General features: G+C 36.1%; 1 non-coding gene across 1 annotated transcript; it reads right to left on the reverse strand.

Annotated features, from left to right (window-relative positions):
- Window positions 1-5,115: 5,115 nt before the first annotated feature.
- LOC143675346 (U2 spliceosomal RNA) lies at window positions 5,116-5,306 on the reverse strand. Its single transcript, XR_013171573.1, has one exon. It is a non-coding gene; the product is annotated as a U2 spliceosomal RNA (small nuclear RNA).
- Window positions 5,307-10,993: the final 5,687 nt, after the last annotated feature.

The following is a 10,993-nucleotide window of genomic DNA, read 5'->3' on the forward strand; positions in this document are numbered from 1 at the left end:
GAACAACTGATCTTTGATAAGGCAGTCAAACCAACTCACCTGGGACAGAACAGTCTCTTCAATAAATGGTGCCTAGAGAACTTGATAGCCATATGCAAAAGAATGAAAGAGGACCCATATCTCACACCTTACACAAAAATCAATTCAAAATGGATCAAAGACCTAAACATTAGATCTAAGATTATAAAACCATTAGAAGAAAATGTATGGAAATATCTTATAAATTTTATAATAGAAGGTGGTTTCCTAGACCTTATACCCAAAGCACGAGCCTTGAAGAAATAAATAAATAAATGGAAACTCCTCAAAATTAAACACTTTTATGCATCAAAGAATTTCATCAAGAAAGTAAAAAGACAGCCTACACAATGGGAGACAATATTTGGAAATGATATATCAGATAAAGGTCTAGTATCCAGAATATATAAAGAGATTGTTCAACTCGACAATGAAAAGCCTAACAACACAATTACAAAATGGGCAAAAGATTTGCACAGACACTTCTCAGAAGAGGAAATACAAATCTCCAAAAGGCACATGAAAAAGATGCTCACGTTCCCTGGTTATTAGGGAAATGCAAATCAAAACCATGAGGAGATATCATCTCACACCCACCAGAATGGCCATTACCAATAAAATAGAAAATGACAAGTGCTGGAGAGGATGTGGAGAATGAGGCAAAACTTATCCACTGTTGGTGGGAGTGTCAAATGGTACAAACACTGTGGAAAGCAGTTTGTCGGGTCCTCAGGAAGCTAAGTATAGAATTGCCATATGATCCGGCAATACCATTGCTAGGTATCTACTCAGAGGACATGAGGGCAAGGACACAAATGGATATTTGCACACCAATGTTTATAGCAGCATTATTTACAATTGTGAAGAGATGGAAACAGCCAAAATGTCCATCAACAGATGACTGGCTAAACAAGCTGTGGTATATACATACAATGGAATATTATGCAGCTGTAAGACAGAATAAAGTTATGAAGCATACAACAACATAGATGGACCTTAAAGACATTATGCTGAGTGAGATTAGCCAGAAACAAAAGTACAAACATTGTATGGTCTCACTGATATGAACTGACATTAGTGAATAAACTTGGAGAATTTCATTGGTAACAGAGACCATCAGGAGATAGAAATAGGGTAAGACATTGGGTAATTGGAGCTGAAGGGATACAGATTGTGCAATAGGATTGATTGTAAAAACAGAAATGGATAGCACAATACTGCCTAACTGTAATACAATTATGTTAGAACCCTAAATGAAGTTGAATGTGAGAATGATTGAGGGATAAAGGCTGGGGACACAAATGAAATCAGAAATAAAGATAGACTATAAAGACTGAGATGGTATACTCTAGGAATGCCTAGAGTGTATAATGATAGTGACTAAATGTACAAATTTTAAAATGTTTTTGCATGAGGAAAAACAAAGGAATGTCATTTCTGCAGGGTGTTGAAAATAAATGCAATTAACATTTTAAAATTTTAACTTATGTGTGAGACTAAATCAAAAAGTGTTCATTTGGTACAAAATTTATATTTTTACTAGTGCACTTCCTAATATAACTTATGTAGCTTAATTGAACACCATAAGTACATGGAGCCTTGAGTAGAGCATAAGATTTTGTAGGTTTTTCCAGAGTGATGCTCCAATAAATCCCAGAGTGATTTGAACAGTGAGTAAAAAAGTATTTGCAAAGTCCCCTTGAGGGAATGGTGAAAAAGGGGGGGAAATTCAGCTTCTGCAAGTGGAAAATTCTTGATATTTTCACAAGCGGTGGAGACAACCAAAGCCATAGGCTGAGCCCCCAATCTTGGGGTTTGTTCATATGAAACTTAACCCCACAAAGGGTAGGTCAAGCCTACTTAAAATTAGTCACCCCCAAGAAAACCTCTTTTGTTGCTCAGATGTGGCCTCTCTTTCCAGCCAACACAACAAGCAAACTCACCACCCTCCCCTGTCTATGTGGGACATGACTCCCAGGAGTGTGGACCTTCTTGGCAAGGTGGGACAGAAATTCTAGAATAAGCTGGGACTCAGCATCAAGGGATTGAGAAAACCTTCTCGACCAAAAGGGGGAAGAGTGAAGTGAGACAAAATAAAGTGCCAATGGCTGAGAGATTCCAAACAGAGTCAAGACGTTATCCTGGAGGTTATTCTTACACATTAAATAGATATCACCTTGTTAGTCAAGATGTAATGGAGAGGCTGGAGGGAAATCCCTGAAAATGTAGAGCTGTGTCCCAGTAGCCATGTTTCTTGAAAATGATTGTATAATGATATAGCTTTCACAATGTGACAGTGTGATTGTGAAAACCTTGTGTCTAATGCTCCTTTTATCTACCTTATCAACAGATGAGTAAAACATATGGAATAAAAATAAATGATGGGGGAGCAAATGTTAAAATAAATTTAGTAGATTGAAATGCTAGTGATCAATAAAAGGGACAGGTAAGGGGTGTGGTATGCATGAATTTTTTTCTGTTGTCTTTTTATTTCTTTTTCTGAATTGATGCAAATGTTCTAAGAAATGATCATGATGATGAATATGCAACTATGTGATAATATTGGGAATTACTGATTATATATGTAGAATGGAATGATTATATGTTAAGAATGTTTTGTTTGTTATATTTTTTTAAAAAATTAATAGCAAAAAGTGAAGTTTAAAAAAAAAGTCAATGAAGTCAGGAATGAATCTGGCCCTGGCACCATAGGATCAACAATTATATCCTTATCAAAAGAGAGAAAAGAAGTATAATTAATAAGGAATCAGTGGCAGAGAGAGTTCAAATAGAGTCGAGAGGCTACTCTGAAGGGTGCTCTTATGCAAGCTTCAGGTAGACCTTGCTACCTATCATAATCTGCCAAACCCCAACCACGATCATTCCAGCCAATCCTAAAGAACACCTAGGGCAATATATAAGATTCCACAAGAGTTCCAGGCGCCAGAGTAACTTTCCAGAAACCTACAACCTCCTGATGGGTCCCTGGTCCAGATAAGTCCTGAAACCTAGCCCAGAACATCGGATAGTTCCATGTTGTCATTGGAAGTGACAGATCCTTCCAATATGAAAAATTTAGAATGGCCACAGCCCAAACACCCCGAAAGAGAGGGATGGAAAGATCAAAGGTGACGGTGGAGCTATACAATGAAGATGGGATTTAATAAATGAATATGAATGCTGAATCATCAAAATTGATATCTCTTTTAGTCTCCAGTATCTTAGAGCAGCTAGAAGTAAAAACCTATAATTATGGAATTGTAACCCATGTCAAATTCTGAACTTTGTTCTACAATGAATTGTGGCGCTGTGCTTTGAAATTTATTGCTTTTTTGCATTTATGTTATTTTTCACAAAAAAGAAAGAAAAAAGTCAATTGTAGTGATTAACAAAATATATCATAAAGAAAATTCAAGAAAAAAATAAATTAATCCATTTTTCCTAACATTTTGGTTCTAAAATCTCTCCAAGATTTTGAATCTAATTATAGCTTATTTTCTAATCTTTGTATTGCATAACGTGAACATAAACAAATCACTCAAAATTCTACTGTTGGTGGACATTTGGTTCATTTCCAGTTGTTGGCAATTGTAAACAATTCCACCATCATTACTGAATATGTTCTGGTTCTAACTGACAAACAGTTTTTTAGGGCATGTCTATGATTATAACTGCTATGTCAAAGGGTATGAAAATCTTAAAGTTTACTAGGTAAAGCAAAGCTATTTTCCAAAATTGTTGTATTCATTAAACACACCCAAGTATAAGAGTTACTCTTATTCCAAAACCTTTAAAAATGTATGCCAAATTTTAATACTCTGTTTGTTTGTTGTGTGTGCAGTTTAATGTCTTGTGGCTTTACTTTGTATATCCTTTATGTATAATGAGATTTTGCAAATATTCATATTTTTCAACAATTTGCTTTTCATCATTTCTGTATTTGCATTAAATTATTTTGCTGTTATTTAAAAAAAAAGTCAATGGGGCACGGTGCACAGTGGCTCAGTGGCAGAATTCTCACCTGCCATGCTGGAGACCCGGGTTTGATTCCCAGAGCCTGTCCATGTCAAAAAAAAAAAAAAAAAAAAGGCAATGGAAATTCACCTGAAAACTTTTCAAGGAAGAATAATTATTCCTGGAAAGAGCATTGTAATCACAAATTTTAGGGAGAAAAGGCATGCCAAGCCTTGTTTAATACATTTAACATTTTTACAACTATACTTAGCTGCTTTATTTAATGAACAATAAAGTAGTTATATAATATGGCATTGTGAATGTCTGCCCTTCATTAGACTTTTTAAAAGTTTTAATGAGAGAAAGTAAACTTAATAAAATAACATGGAAAATCTTTTATATACTATCCTTACGGGGGAATTCCTATATAAGCAAGGTATATAAATTTCCCTCACAAAGATTTATGTGAAAGAAGTAGTCATTTATTTTTTATTTGAAATTCAGATTTGAGTGGGTTGTAGTTAGATTAATGTACTCTTATGAATTGTAAAACTTTTGTTACTTTTAATATGAATGATAAAAGAAAGTGAAACTTACTGAAAGAATTTTGCAAGAAGAAAAGGAAAGTAGTGAGTGGTGGGGATTTTAATTATGGTCCAGAAAATATACCTTCGTAAAGACAAGTCAACTTTGAACAAGAATTAATTTATGTAACTCTCAATGTTAAATTGTGTATATTTAAAAGAAAATACTTATTTGGCACCCCAGTAGTTTTCTTTACTGGCTATCTTATACCTTCAATAATGATTTATATTATGTCGTGTTTCAGTTGCCAATGCTGCCAGAATGCAGTGTACCAGAGATGGGTTGGCTTTTATAAAGGGAATTTGTTAAGTTGTGAGTTTGCAGTTCTGGGCTGTGGAAGTGTCCAAACTGGGGCAGGAGAAAGATAACTTGCTTCAAGAAGGGCCAATCTGGGAAGGCATGTGGCTGGCGTCTACTGGTCCTTTGGCTTCTGGTTTCAAACAGCTTCCCTGGGGCATTTCCTTTCTACATTTCCAAAGGTCTCTGTCTGTGTTGGAGCTGAACTTTTTTTTTTTTTTTTAAAGCTTACATTTATGAACCAACGCATGTTTCCCCCACAGGGGATGCACCGTTCCTGGAGGTACTGCAATACCAGGTCGATGTGTGGAGTGGATGGAGCAAGCTCCTATTCCATCTCCCTGCTCCAAAAATCCATTTAATATATTGTCCTGGGATAGAGGACGTATCAGATATTAAACTGATAAGAACAGATACTACACTTGATCTTAGCCAAAAGGCCGAGAAGCGATGGATCTGAACTTTTAACAAGCTGGTTCCCTCTTAAAGGACTCCAATGTGTGGATTAGAGCCCGCCTTAAATGGGTGGAGATGCATCTCCATGGAACCATCTAGTCAGAGGGCCCCACCCGTGATTGGTGGGTCACATCTCCATAGAAACAATTTAGCCAAAAAGACCCTGCCCAAACAAACTCTGACTCTGCAAGATTGGACTAGCATAAGGAACATGGTTTTTCCGGGGTGCACTGCAGCCTCAAATTAGCACAAATACTTAAATGTTTTGATAAGATTTAATCATAGTTGATAGTGTAATGATAAAATGTTTCTAAATTTGAACTATTTAACATACATCAATAACTGAGGACAATACTTGATTTATGATTTCTTCATAATGTGATGATCAGGGTTCAAACTATGACTCATCATTTAATTGATTATCAATCATTTGAGTTATTTCCGGAAAAAAAAGTATGAGGAATGGACAGACTGGAGGCATCATTACTTTGAGCATAATGGAACTTAGTTGGAGAAGAAAAATTATTCAATATACAGATAAGACTTTTCATACTGTCTTCCTTTGACAGCTATTTGCCAATGAAGCCCTCTCTAGAACAGCATTTATGCACAATATACACGCACATTACTGTTTCGTTTTCTGTCTTGATTTTGAGTTATTGGGTTTTGATTGATTAATTCAAGTGCACTGTGCTTTGAAATGAGATCCTATTAGGTTCTTTTTCCAATATAATTTATTTTTCATAAAACTGGTATTGGTTCATGGCCAGTGTCTTTGAGTTTTAAAGATTTTTCTTTTTAAATGCAAGATCTTTTCAACAAAATAATGTTTGTCATCAGTGTGGTAGTTAGATTCAGTTGTCAACTTGGCCAGGTGAAGGTACCTAGTTCTGTTACTGTGGACATGAGCCAATGGTACGTGAACATCATCTGTTGCTCATTACCTCTGTTGCAGTCAGCTAAGAGGCGTGCCTGCTATAATGAATGATGTTTGATTTAATTGCGTGGTGCTTAAATGAGAGAACTCAACGTAGCACAGCCAAAGCAGCTCAGCACACCTCATCTCAACACTCACAGCTCACCCCAGGCCTTTGGAGATGCAGAAAGGAATCATACCCAGAGCAAGTTGTTGGAACCCAGAGGCCTGGAGAGAAGGCCACCAGAGACCGCCCTGTGCCTTCCTATGTAAGAAAGAACCTCAGTCAAAAGTTAGCTGACTTTCCTCTGAAGAACTATATGTCAACTAAATAAATCCCCTTTTATTGAAAGCCAATCCATCTCTGGTGTGTTGCATTCTGGCAGCTAGCAAACTAGAACAATCAGTTTGGTACTAAACATTTTTAATTTCTGTGCAATTATGAATAAAAACACATAGAAAGCTTTGAATATAATTATGTATCATAAAAGTGAAGGTTGTTCACTCTATGATGGTATGCTGGTTTGAAAATATTATGTGCCCCAGGAAAACCATGTTTTAATCCTAATCTAAGCTTGTGGGAGCAGCTGTTTCTTTTAATCCTGATTCAATACTGTATAAACTCTTTATGTTAGTTGCTAGCTGTCAGAATGTGATATACCAGAACCGGAACAGCTTTTACAAAAGAGGCGTTTAATAAATTACAAAAAAAGTCAATGGAAAAAAATTACGATAAAGAAATGTCATGGGTACCATTTAGGAATAAGAAAAGAATAAAGTACAAATTGACTGTGGTTGAATTTCAAAAGCATTCTGCTGAGACAAAGAAACCAGACTAAGAAAATATATGGTTTCATCGATATGAAATTCTAGAAAAGGAAAAGTTAATCTGTAGTGACAGAAAGCAAGCAAGTGGCTCCCTGGGTCCAGGGAGGGGCAGAATGGGTGCAAAGGGATGAAGTGGCTTTGGTGGATGATAGAAATTTTCTCTCTTGATATTGGTAGCTTCACACACATATGCACTTGTCAAAGATTACCAAATTGTACACTTCAAATGTTTGCATTTTATTTTGTATAAACAATAGTAAGTGATAATATTGTAGAGATAAAAATATATATGCCTCAAGGATGAATGGCAAGAAACTTTAATATTATGAAAATAATGCTTTTAGTTTAGGATAAAATTAGCTGTGGCAACATTTTAGATTAATTCCAAAAGTTCTCTCTCTCTCTCTCAAACAACTTAAACTGAAATCATTATACTGGTATTTTGAAAAGTTGAGCTAAATTATTTTAAAATGGCTATATTAAGGGCAAAAGCCATAAGCTTTACTTGAGTAAATGTGAATGGGGGAAAAACATGATTTCTAAGTTAATTTAAAATTCTTAACATGTGATATGAAAATTTTAGTGAATGGATCAGAACCTACTCAGAAAACAAATCACTTGAATATTTCCTTAATAAGGAAAGTTTTACTTTTTCCTTTACAATTTGGCTGCCTTTTATTTCTTTTTCTTGCCTACTTGCTCTGGCTAGAATCCAGTACAATATTAAATAACAACGGTAACAGTGTACATCCATGTGTTGTTTCTAATCTTAGAGGGAAAGCTTTCAGTCTTTCACTGTTGAATATTGTATTAGCTGTGGGGTTTTCATATATGCTCTTTATCATGTCGAGAAAGTTTCCTTCTATTCCTAGTTTTTAAAGTGTTTTTATCAAGAAGCAGTGCTGGATTTTGTTAAATGCCTTTTCTGTGTCAATTAAAATGATCATGGGTTTTTTTTTTCCTTCATTGTGTTAATGGGTGTGTTACACTAGTTGGTTTTTTTATGTTGAACCATCCTTACATACCTGGGATAAATCCCACTTGTTCATGGTGTATTATGCTTTTAATGTGCTGTAGGATTTGGTTTGCTGGCATTTTGTTGAGGATTTTTGCATCTATATTAATCAGGGATATTGATCTATACATATGTTATCTTGACCTTCTTTGTACTTTCCTTGATTTACTTTGTTATTAAGGTGATGTTGGTATCATAGAATGAGATCAGGGGTGTTCCCTTCTCTTAAATGTTTTAGAAGAGTTTGAGCAGGATTAACGTTAATTCTTTCTTGGATTGTTTGGTAAAATTCACTAATGAAGTCATCTGGTCTTGGGCTTTTCTTCACTGGGAAGGTTTTGATGATTGATTCAATCTCTACTTGCTAATGACCTGTTGAGATGTATTTCTTCTTCAGTCAATGTAGGTAATTTTCGTATTTCTAGGGACCTATTTAATCTAGCTTATTGAATTTGTTGGCATACATTTGTTCATAGTATCCTCTTGTTTTAGTTTGATAAAGCTGCCAGAATGCAATATACCAGAAATGCACTGGCTTTTAACAATGGGGATTTATTAGCTTGCAACTTTACAGTCTATGGTCTTCAAAATGTCCCAATTAAGGCATCAACAGGACACCTTCTCTGAAGACCAGTAACCAGCAATCTTGGGCTCCTCTGTCAGATAGCATGGTGATGTCTGCTGGTCCTTCTTTACCAGGTTTTGTTGCTGCAACTTCTATTTTCTCCATCTGTGCCTTTTTCTTTATTTCATCTGTTTGAGTTTTATCCTCTTATAAAGGACTCCAGCAAGGGGATTAAGACCCACCCTGGGGCAAACCTCAACAGAAATAGCCTAATCTAATGGTCCCACTTACAATAGCTTTGCACCCACAGCAATGGATGAAAAGAATATGGCCTAATCTGGGGTGTATAACAGCTTCCAAAATATTACACCTTTCATCATCTATTTTATTTCTGTGGGGTTGGTAGTTATGTTCCCGCTTTCATTTCTGATTTTAGTTATTTGTGTCCTCTTTTTTATTTGTCAGTCTAGCAAAAAGTTTTTTTGGTTTTATTGATCTTTACGAAGAATCAGCTTTTGATTATGCTGATTCTCTATTGTTTTGTCATAGTTTTATTTTTCTTTTTTCTTTTATAGTATACAAAGCAAAAAACTAAAAAAGCAATAGTTTTCAAGGCAGTCTTCAACAAGAAGTTACAGGACAGATCCCAGAATCTGTCATGGGCTACCCTATGATCCTCTCATATTTTTCCTTCTAGCTGCTCCAGAATATAGGAGGCTAGAGGGCTTAAATACTTTTTTATCATCACAATTGACTTTTTTTTCTTTCTTTTGTGGAAGATAACATATATTTAAAAAGCTATAAATTTCAAAGCACAGTGCAACAATTAGTTGTAGAACATATGTCAGAGTTTGACATGGGTTACAATTTCACAATTTCAGGTTTTTACTTCTAGCTGCTCTAAAATACTGGAGACTAAAAGAGATATCAATTTAATGATTTAGGATTCATATTCATTTGCTAAATCCTACCTCTTCTGTATAACTCCACCATCACCTTTGATCTTTCCATCCCTCTCTTTTGGGGTGTTCGGGCTATAGCAATTTTAAATTTCTCATATTGGAAGGGTCTGTCCCTAATATGGGGTAGGGAGATGGAACTATCTGATGTTCTGGAGAGGCTGGGCTAGGTTTCATGACTTACCTGGACCAAGGACCCTTCTGGAGGTTGTAGGTTACTGGAAAGTTACTCTAGTGTCTGCAACCCTTGTGGAATCTTATATATTGCCCTAGGTGTTCTTTAGGATTGGCTGGAATGATCCTGATTGGGGTTTGGCAGGTTATGACAGGTAGCAAGGTCCACCTGAAGCTTGCATAGAGCAACCTCCAGAGTAGTCTCTCAACTCTATTTGGACTCTCTCTGCCACTGATACTTTACTAGTTACACTTCTTTTCTCCCTTTTGGCCAGAATGTAATTGTTGATCCTATGGTACCAGGTTTGGATTTATCCCTGGAAGTCATCTCCCATATCGCCAGGGAGATGTTCATCCCTGGATGTCATGTCCCATGTAGGGGAGAAGGCAATAATTTCACTTGTAGAGTTGGGCTTAGAAAGACTGAGGCCACATCTGAGTCACAACAGAGGTCCTCCAGAAGTAACACTTAGGCATGCCTATAGGTAGTCTAAGCTTCTCTGCCACCTATATAAGCTTCACGAGTGTAAGCTTCATGATCGAGGGCATGGCCAATTGAATTGGGTGTCCCTAAATTTTGACACAGTACCAGGGGATTCTCTGATGGTAAGGTTTTATAGTTTCATATTTTTCTCCCATCCCCCAGGGGACATTACCAATATTTTTTTATTATCTGCTTAATATACTCTAGGATGTATCCAGGCGTTATAATCATCGATACAGGATTAAAGGATCTCTTACTTATTCTGTGCTCCCTGTGTTTCAGTTGTTCAAATGAGCTATACCGATAGGTTGAATTAGATCATGCATTATAGAAAATTGCAGTTCCAGTCCAAACAAACCTTTCTTCCATTGGTCTCAAAGAGTATGTGCAGTTCTAAAATATAGACATTATCTTCCTTGCCCTTATGTTCTGAATTGCTTTAGCCTCAGCCTGCTCAGCTTCATTCTTATCTCTAAACCTCAGGTTACATATATAAAACAGCCTCTCAAAATCCAGAAATAATAATCACCACTCCAGACTTAATGTGTCTGCTCTAAAAGCTTACAATTTAGGTGCCTCTTTTCTTATAAGCATTTCTAAAGGTGACCATACCATTCTTGTTCTTTTGTTTCTGGCTTATTTTGTCTCACCAAATGTCCCACATGTTCATTCACATCGTTGCATGCCTCATGACTTGGTTCTCTTTTTATAGCAGGACAACCTTTGTTCATAAGTATACACC

Source organism: Tamandua tetradactyla, chromosome 2 (genome assembly GCF_023851605.1).
Source record: "Tamandua tetradactyla isolate mTamTet1 chromosome 2, mTamTet1.pri, whole genome shotgun sequence".
Classification (NCBI taxonomy): Eukaryota; Metazoa; Chordata; class Mammalia; order Pilosa; family Myrmecophagidae; genus Tamandua; species Tamandua tetradactyla.